Source organism: Etheostoma spectabile, chromosome 8 (genome assembly GCF_008692095.1).
Source record: "Etheostoma spectabile isolate EspeVRDwgs_2016 chromosome 8, UIUC_Espe_1.0, whole genome shotgun sequence".
NCBI classification, from domain to species: domain Eukaryota; kingdom Metazoa; phylum Chordata; class Actinopteri; order Perciformes; family Percidae; genus Etheostoma; species Etheostoma spectabile.
This window is the reverse complement of record NC_045740.1, coordinates 9,057,760-9,068,024: the sequence shown is the minus strand read 5'-3', so window position 1 is coordinate 9,068,024 and position 10,265 is coordinate 9,057,760.

The following is a 10,265-nucleotide window of genomic DNA, read 5'->3' as shown; positions in this document are numbered from 1 at the left end:
TTTTTTTGTTCATTTCATACAAACGACAAAGTATAACGATAACTTCCTGGAAATAGTCCAACTTTCACAACTTGAAACTAAAAACACAACCTTTTTTCTTTCTTTCAACAACAAACTATGTAACATGTTTATTAATGAGCTTTAGAGGTGCTGGTAGGGGTAATTTTGTTACCTTTGGACAGAGTCAAGCTAGCTGTTTACCCCTGTTTCCAGTTTTTGTGCTAAGCTAACTGTCCTCTGGCTGTAGCCTTACACAATAATCAAATCAGTCTCAATAAAATTTCAATTCAATTTATGTAAGGTATCAATTCAAAACAAGAGTTGTCTTGAGCCACTTAACGGATAGAGTAGGTCTAGACCACACTCTATAATTTACAAGGACCCAACAGTTCTAGTAGTTCCCTCCAGAGCAAGCAACAGTGTGACAGAGGCGAGGAAAAACTCCCCTTTGGGAAGAAACCTCAGACAGACCCAGGCTCTTGGTAGGCGGTGTCTGACGGGCCGGTTGGGGTTGAAATGAAGAATGACAATAACAGTTACAGTAAAAGATAAAGGAACAGTGACTAAAAATACTTCAGGGGCGTTACAAGGCACAACATAGCGTAGCAGGATGTAACAGGGCATCGCAGGACGTAACAGGGCATCGCAGGACGTGTAGCAGGACCACGGCAACAGCTGCAAACATGATTTTAGAGCCTCCCTGATCCAAGGAAACCTTAGAATGAATCATAGAATGGCTGACTATTCAAGGTCACTCCTTCAAGATATATGTATGAATATAAATATATCCAAGACACATGCAATGTTAATGCCATGCAACTGCTGAATTACTGGCACCTTTTCTGTTCCAATTCAGGCACTGCTGCAAATGCTACAGTACTGACACACACAGGTTATCTTCTCAAGCAAGTGAGCTCTATTTTGTTTTTGCTACAACATGTAACATTATTGTTATGTTTGTGTTTAAAAAACTGCTGAAAAAAACGCCTACTGGATTATTAGATGAGACCGAGGATAATAAGTTGTTGCTTAGCCTGGACTATTTTATGGATACACTGTCTGTGTATTTGTGTATGCTATCCATCTGTATGGATAGCTTTGCATCCAAATGTACATTATTTTATGCTAAGAGTAGTATTGATCTTCTCATCCCATTCTCAGCATGAAAGCGAGTAAGTGTTTTTCCCAAATTGTCAACGTATTTCTTAGGACTTCTCAACCACAAACTTAAAGTTTAGACTGAAAGTCCATTCTTGACAAACAAATCTCACCACAAGATTCATTTAGTAGTTGTTCCGGAGCTAGAACTGAAAAAAGAAGAACTACTTCTGTTACAATGTCAAGATATTTGAAACTTTATAATGATCCAATATTTCTTTTTTTTTTACCAATTTGAAACTCCCTCCTCAAAATGAAAATGTTGAACTGAGCCACAACGATGCTTTCAATAGAGTTGAAATTGATAAATAAACAGTTGCTACATGTCTCGCCCATCTTTTTTAAGTTGTGTGAGTGAGGCAGGGTCTAGGATTAACAAGGACAGGTTGAATTACAGCTTGAGTTTGGGGACAATTCAATGGGAAGTGAATCAATCTGAGGATTAATTGTTGCGCCACATCCTGAGCAGCAGACACTCGATACAGCCAGAGGGAGACTGCTATAATGGAAGTGAAAAACAGACAGCACACAACTTTAGCAGCTTAACCTTTCACAGCTCCTAGCCTTTGTTTAATGTCTAATTAAAAGGCTGAGAGTAATGGAGGTCAGCATCATCACTGATTTCTTTTTCCCTAAAAATTGTATTTTAAAGGCAAAGTGAATTTTATACTTTGGCGTTCATGTGATGCATTCCAGTAAAAATTAAGCATGTTTTAGATATTTGTATGTGAATTCTTTCCAGGTTGGGGTACTCTTTGAGGCGCAAGGGTCTGTGCCATTATGTACAGTGTATATGCAGGATGGAAAAAATGGCTTTTCAAAGGCAAAAGCATTTTGAGGGTCAATGATGTGTTATGATTGCCACATTTTACAGCTGAGAGGTTCTACGTAAAACTGTGGTTATTAAAGGAAAATTCTGGTCAAATTCAACAAGTAGCTCTGTTGTTTGTAAATTTGGAGTGCTGTCGGTAGAGAGAAAAACTACAACAATTGGTGCTGCCTACATCCAAAAGGCTTAAACAGGGCATGTTTTAAACATGTTTTTACGCCTCTTAACATGTTCAAAATGTCATTACAAGTGGCCACCCATGTGAAGTGATTCCTTCCAAGTGAACACAGCAAATCTGACTGCAGTAGATGTGACAGAAATGGATGAAAGTGTTTAGTTCCGGTGTGCTTCGGGACAATCTACAAACTACAACACCAAAAAGAAATACAAACATATTTTCAAAAATAGGCATATGCTTATTTTTTTAAAGTAAGTGCTGTAGTACAACTAGCAGGAGACAGCTTTGAGGTAAGAATTGAGGTAAGTTTGGAGACACTACCTTATTTAATCATTAAATTGATAGCCTACATAATTTTGTTTTATCTCCTTTCTGTGTTGTAGTTTGTAGACGGTCCCTAAACACTCTAACTGCTGTCTTAACAACAGAACTAAACACAGCTGAATTAACACAACTTTCATGCATTTCTTTCACATCTACAGCAGTCAGATTCACTGTGTTCACTCTGAAGGAATAACTTCACATTGGTAGGCACTTGTAATGACATTTTGAACATGTTTAGAAGCTATAAACAAGTTTAACCCCTGTTTAAGCTTGTTGGGAGCTAACTCTTGCAGGAGGATAACGCGGTGTAGGCAGCACCGATTAGTTTCATTTTTTTCTCTACTGACAGCACTCCCAATTCAGAAACAACAGAACGATGTGTTGAAATTCCTCGGAATTCTCCTTTAATGTGGAGGTTGTAAAACTATGTGGAGTTCAAATTCAGCTTTTTTTGCTTCGTTAAAGTTCTCAGGGAGAAGAGAAGGTGAAGGTCAAGTTGAGCAAAGATCTGAATTATGAGTGAAATGCAGTACATGGAGAGAGGTGATATTATGATATTTAGTTTTACTGGATTGTGTTTGAAGTATCTTGGCACCAGGGACCTTTTTTAAGAACTATTTATAATTTTTTTTAAGGAACCAATTTTAAGTATAAGAACACTTTCTTGGCACCTCACGCTGTTGGAGCTTTCAGTCATATCACACAATTGCTTTCAGTTTCCCCACTTTTCAAGGAATTAGATATTCAAATGTCCATTTTTTGGAGCACTTTAAAGACTTCTTGTTCATGCCCATCAATCCTATCCGAAAGTTATTTACTGTGCAGCCTAAAATCTCAACTGGAGTGATTTATGGTCAAACATTCCAGAAGTATCACGCAATCCAGACCACCAGCAGATTCACTGCAGTTACATTCATAGGACATAACTTACCCCTGTAAAAATGCACCACATGAAAATAATTAACAGTCCTTTATGCACTTTCTGCCCAATAAAAGCCCAAGGTCCAATTCTTCACATGTTCTGGGAGTACTCTCCTTTTGGTCAGTTCTGGACCAATATTGCATCCAAAATTTCTGTCTTGATTAATGTTACTGTGCCTGTTACTGTCAATGTTTTGACTCTGAATGATCTGTATGCCTTTCAGCTCTCCAGAACTCAAAACGTGCTGTATTTGCTGGACTTACAGCTGCAAAGAAAATGATTGCAAACCACCTCATGACCTGTCTATCCCTACATGGACCCTTTCCTTTATGGATGTTGTGTACATTGAAATGTCAACAACATGGATCCATTGAGAGCCAGGAAAGACCCTGGACACTTGGCGCAACATCACTGACTGAACCTGTGCTTGTGTTTGGTCCCTTGTCTTGTGTTTGTCTGCATGTGTGTCTGTTTGTTAATGTATGTGTGTGTCTGTTTCTGCATGGGTTGTTGTGTCTCCCTCCCTCCAAGCTTTCCTCTCTGTGTTTTTGGCTCTGGAACGCGTTCCAATGTCTCTGTTGTAATTTTTTTGTATCTGTTGATAATCTTTGGCTATATATATAAAAAAAAAGGACTTCTTGTTCATGTCAGCTCAAAAGTTGAACTTTAAAGTTCATTCTTGACCTTGGAACAGCAGTCAACAAAACCAATCTTACCTCTAAGTCCATTAAGTAGCAATTCTAGAGCTTTCAATCATGTTTCACGTCTCAGTTGAAATAGGAGGCATTTAAATGATTTACTTTTCACCAATTCTAAATATTTCCTGTGAAACCTCTCACAAAAGTTAACAACAAATATGTATTGAGGCAGTGAGCTAAAGCAGTAGTAAAAATGAGCAACCACTGTTTTGTTATTCTAAGTAACTAAATCTTTCAGTGATATTGCCATAGATATGTATTTCATTGAATGACGTAATCTGACCCACACCTGTTGTTGCACATATTGCATTCTCTCTCCATCTAAAGTTGACTTCTTGTCAGACCACATTTTCGCATGAACATCTTGCAGATTTTTGTCTTGGCTGAGATTCATTTCAGGAAATTGATTCCTTTTGGACATTGCTCTTCCGAAGAGATGCTGCTACAATCCGAGCCAGGTACACACTGTCATTTGTCAGGTGTCTCTGCGAGCGCTCTTATGCTTTGACTTATCGCATCTGGGTTGGCTGGAGAGGAGATAGGCTCTTAAACAAATGGCTGCTGTCACACAAGGGGAGGCAGCCTTTAATGAGCCTGTCTACACAATTGGCACGGCCCATGTCAAGCTCAGGCTTGTAAGCTTTAGCACCCTTGTAGCTTTAGCTTTTTTTCTGCTCAGTATTAAGCGTGTCTTACTGTAATGCTTTGGTACCACAGAGAAATACTGAATGTAAAAGTGCAGGATGGTTCAGAGAGCAGAGTCCCTGGAGATTCATCACGTTTTCCTGATGATCCTGATTGTCCAATTCACAGCTTGTTCTCTTTGTCATCATGTCTGAACAAGTTACGCTTACTATAGACTGGATGCTGATTAAAAAAATGAAGAGTAGAGTTTATAACAGTAAAACACATTATAAATATCAAAGCTCATTCATGCTGTTTGAGAACTCAAATCAGCCAATAGTATTTTATTATTTGGTAATTCTCCTGTGAATACTGACCGTTGAAAAAAGCACAAATTAGTGACAGATTGAGACTGTTTTGTTTTTGTAGACTAGCTTAGCACAAACACTGAAGGAGGAAGAAACAGCCAGCCTCAGCCAGCTGGAGAAAAATCTGCCTTCAAAACAGCTCCAGAAATACTGTGCAGAATATTGATATGGTGTTACCTTTGTAACACATTTTAAATGGATTCCTATACAACATCTGTAAATATGTGAAAAGCTTGACACAGTGAATGTGTTTGACGTTTTTTTTTTTTTTTATCTAACCTGTAAATGTAAATAAATGATTATGGGTCAGCAGGGTTTGCAGTGTTTTCTTTCTAAATATTAAAATATGATTCAAATAAAACACATAGAATAGTATAGTTAATTAAGAAAGTAGGTGAAAAAATCATTGTTTTGTCCATTTAACGGTTTTGCAAACTAACCCTGTCAATCAGCACCAAATTTAAATGTTATTTGGCTTCTCAGGAAAACATCCCACAATCTGCTAAATTTTGATCTAAGTTATTACAAGACTTCTAAGATGATTCATGGGTTGCTCAGGTGACACACAGATCTGATTGAATATTGAAAACATGAACATGTATTTAAACAAAATAAAGCAGCCTGCGACCTAATTAATAAATGCAAAAGACGTCCAGTTATAGTATACTGAAAAGAGAGTTTACAGGTGTAGCAGCATAAACATGGTGATGGAGAAACCTTTATAGTTGAATTTTAATGACAATACCCACTGTTACGGTTCTTTTTATGTGTCATTGTCTTCATGCTTTAATCTCATGAATTTAATGTGTGGGTGGATGCATGCATTGTCCACCCATAACAAAGGATCTTCAGCACTGCTAAGTAATATAGTCATTTTATCTCAAAGCCTTTCAGATTAAGATAAATTGGTCAATTTAAAAAGAAATTAACTAAACTAAAGCCAATGTGTGTTTCTTGAATATCTGCCCTTTATCACAATGTGTGCCAAACCTACGATTGGCTCTCCTGTCCTTTGTTCTCTGTTAAGTGAATAGGTTTAGAGAGAATAGAAATGATTGATTTGCAATACTGCCTCCTCTCTCTTCCTGACATTACTAAAGTACCTGCTCTGTATAATTCCTGAATACAACAATGAGGGTAGTTGATCGTGTATAGCAGCTGTAAGAATCTCACTAACTTTTTTCACACAAAGGTTGGAGAAACAATTAAAGACACTAAGTCAGTGAGTCAGACAGAGCACGTATGAAGGTTTTTAGGTGTCTCGCTGACAGAATATGCTCCACAGAGACTGTATTGTCTCTTTGAAGACAGGAGACAGATTTATTGCAAAGGAGTATCAAAGCAAAAAATCCTCTCAGAGATAAATACCTTCATCTATTTTTTTTCTCTCTCTCAGAGAGATAAAAGCCCAAGCTGATGATCCTGCTGTGCATTTCAGAAGGCACGTTTTCTATCTAAGAATATGGTTTGAATATTCCAAGTTGTTATCCAGACCAAACAGCTCTTTCTCTACATCTCTTACTGCTTTTAATTGTGCAAAAGTGTGGATACTGTTACATTTAAATCTACTTTACCTCTGAGACTCACACCTCACCTTTCTTAGAAAGGGTTTGTCCGGAATATAAACCCAGGTTCCTCTCCCACCCGAAGCGAGAATCATACCCCTAGACCAACTAGCCACCTTGTGTAAAAGGAGGATGACTTGCTGGCAGTGGTGCTACGATACATGCAACTGAAGCACAAGAAGACAAGTGGACTTGGGAATAGCATACTGTTGAGCTAAATTCTAACATGCTTACAATGAAAATGTTTGTGACTTTTAACAAGAAACTCAAAGTTTATAATGTCTCATTAGTAATAAACAGAAGACAAAAACAAAATGCTATAGGTGACAATGGACAGTGCATTTTACAAATGTGTCCCATTAGAACAGCCTGCGGTGCTTATACTGATTAAAGATTAAATATTCTCAACATGTTTTTTTCATTCAAACAGCAGTTATAAATTAAAATAAAAGGTGCCTGCTCTACTCTGGACCAAAACAGTCCTATCGACCGACCAACTACCGCTGGCATGGCTAATACCTAACTTTCAGTGTTATCTGTTAACAATGTTATCAGCGCAGTGAAATGTTGCACAGCTGTCACTGTTTAGTGTGCATCCTACCAGATAACACGCTATAAAACAGTATAATACATACATTTACGTATATTAAATGCAATGTCATTGTACAATACTAATACAACTTAAAGATTACAGTGTTGGCAGAATTACTACAGATACATGGCTTTCATTACAGTGGACGTATTATCTACAGGGTATGTACGGCAGGTTTGGCAGCAGATTGTAAACACAGTAGTAAGTACAGTTCTGCTCAGTTTGCTCAAAAGGCTGACTGTGACAAATACAGATGCCAACAGCACCCATAGGATGTTTTCCTATTCATGATAAACACGTTTTTTCTTGTGTTCAAATTGGTTTCTTGTCATCACAACTGATATATTATATGTCATCACGTTGTCATATCCAGATTTGAATTTTAAATGTTTTCATGACTCAGCTCTGCATAAACAGGCGGAGAGCAAAAGCAACAGTCGTCCGTCAGCAGGCTGATATGATCACAGCAGCAGCAGAGATTTCTTCTGCTGTATGGAAATAAGGCAGTGTTTTTTTCTTCACTTCATTAAACTCTCCCAGTAGGAAGAACAGCGTTAAATATTCATTTGCATTTTAAAGTGCCTTTTTAAAGAGTAAACTAAGAATTGCCAGTCTTGAACAAGAGTCGGCAGAATAAAAAATCCTCTGTTTCTCTGGCAAAGTCACAAGCACAGAAGAAGGCTTGGGGTACAGCTATATACGATATAATTCAAAAGGCCACAATTTACATCTTTCTCCATCATCATTATTTGCTTTTGGGGTTTAGTGAGTGCAGTCCATTTGTCCAGGGTGTAAACCCAATCTACCTTTTGTGGCTCCTTTTTTTCTCTTAATGAGATGAAAATAAATTGACTCTATATAAGTCTGGGTTCCGTGAACTAAACAGTTTACAAAGTTACCAAATAACCCTTGAAGCGAGCAATTATCTACGCAATTCTGCACAACTGATTACAGTTATCTGTGTCTGCCCTTCAAAGAGCAGACGCTGAATGATTTTGTATCTGCTATTATTTGTAATCTTCACTGATGATGGAGATGCCGAGACCATTTCCAATTATTGGCAATTTACAGTCAGTGCAGGTAATATTCATACTCATTACGTCTGAGCAGAAATACTATATTATACAAATATATACAAAAATAATCAACATACGTTACATGCATGTTGGCTTTTAAAAGTGACATTTCACATAAGGATGTCATTGTAATAAGCATCGTTCAGACCCACAAGAGTCTTCGATGATTTCAATTACTATGAAGAACCTCTCTTTTCTCTAGCATGGCTAATTAATTATATAATGTTTCTGTGATTTGTGTGTCTTGCATGCAAATAAAAGCTCGTGACTGCAGGTCTTTGTCCTTTGGTTTGCTTTAAAGCTGCAGGAAAACAAGCCATTTGCTGTCATTTTGTATTGCACTTTGACTCGTGTATGCTGTAAATTTCAAATGACAGGAGCCACATAGATTCAGACGCATATATTGAGTTGGTTTTTCCTCTCGAGTGGCTGCATCTCACTCTGCCTGCTGGAGCAGAGCTGCACATAATAGTCAGCTCTGCACTCCTAACTGTCGGACAAAGCTCTTAAAAGTCAAGCACAGATTTGAGGGCACTTCAAATAGATTAAAAGAGCTGCCTTGTTGTTTACTACACATAAGCATGGAAAATAGTGTTGATGAAAAACACAAAGTTCATCTGCATTCTTACCCACTGAGGGATCATTTTTATCGCACACTGAGATCCAATTGATGCTTCACTGGATGTAATGGGGAAAAGGCATCTCCTCCAATCTCTGAGGGCACTTGTGCAACATTCAGCACATCTACACTTCATCACACTGTTCGTACATCCTGAGAAATTATATCTTAAATCTCACTGAGGCAGTTTTCAGTTTCTCAACAAATATATGACAATTATTCATACTATAATTTACTTTTACTTACAGATTCCCATTTTCTAGCTTGATATTGTAGATTTAATTATATTTCATCTAAAATGTGATGTCCACCTACTGGTCTTTTCTGGTGCTTTCAACCACATCATCACAGTCTTTTTTGTGCAGCTCACTCCCCTGCAGTGTCCACATGCCGGGGTACATTCTACTGCAGTCAGACTGGTAGCTGCACCGTATGACCTTCATGAGCTGTTTAGGAGCAGGAGGTAGTGTTGTCTTAACTAGCACAAATCCCTTGTGAAAACAAGACAGAATGCATTCCGGCCTGTGGACACTGCAGAGGAGTGTAATGCACAAACTCAATGCAGATGGCCTGTGATGGGAAGGAAGATGAGATTCTCTAGTGGTAGTCGCTCAGCCTCATCCCCCAGAAACAGTCCCACTGACCCAGCTCCAAACCCTATCTCGGCAATAATAGTATTGATACTAATTTCTTCCTGCCTCTATGTATTAATGCTCATGGGTAGCCTAAATTGGTTTCATTCAGATCTTAACATTAAGTATTTTTCTGTAAGATATCAAAAGATTCAACAAGACATTTTCACCTGGCTATACCCAATATTTAGATCTGTTGTTGTATTGTGCAAATTAGCAAATACTGTTGGATCTAAATCCTGCTCCGGTCTCAGGGTTCAGTCAATTGTAAATCCCAACAATCCGTAATTAGATTATGCACCATTTGCCCATGTTAACAAACAATTAAAAAGCGTACATACATTTTTTGATTGGCTTGGTGTGAATAATCAACTCAGTAATTTTCATAGTGATATCTAAAGATTGTATTTTTTACCCTATTCAGGTGAGAAAAAGAATAAATAGGCGTATGAATAGGCTATGCTTGGGTATTTTTTGAAACTTTTCCCTAATTGGATTCTTCAAGGCTTTTTTTCCTTACTCAAGACATACTGAAGATACAAAATTTGTTTGAGAGTTTGCTTGTGTTGCAATTTGTTCAAGGTTGACCCACATTTTGGCTCAAAATGACTGGACTATTTGTTGTACCAACTGTGAGCTGCAGCTCAACGTCATGACAGGAGTCAGGTTCACCATCCATC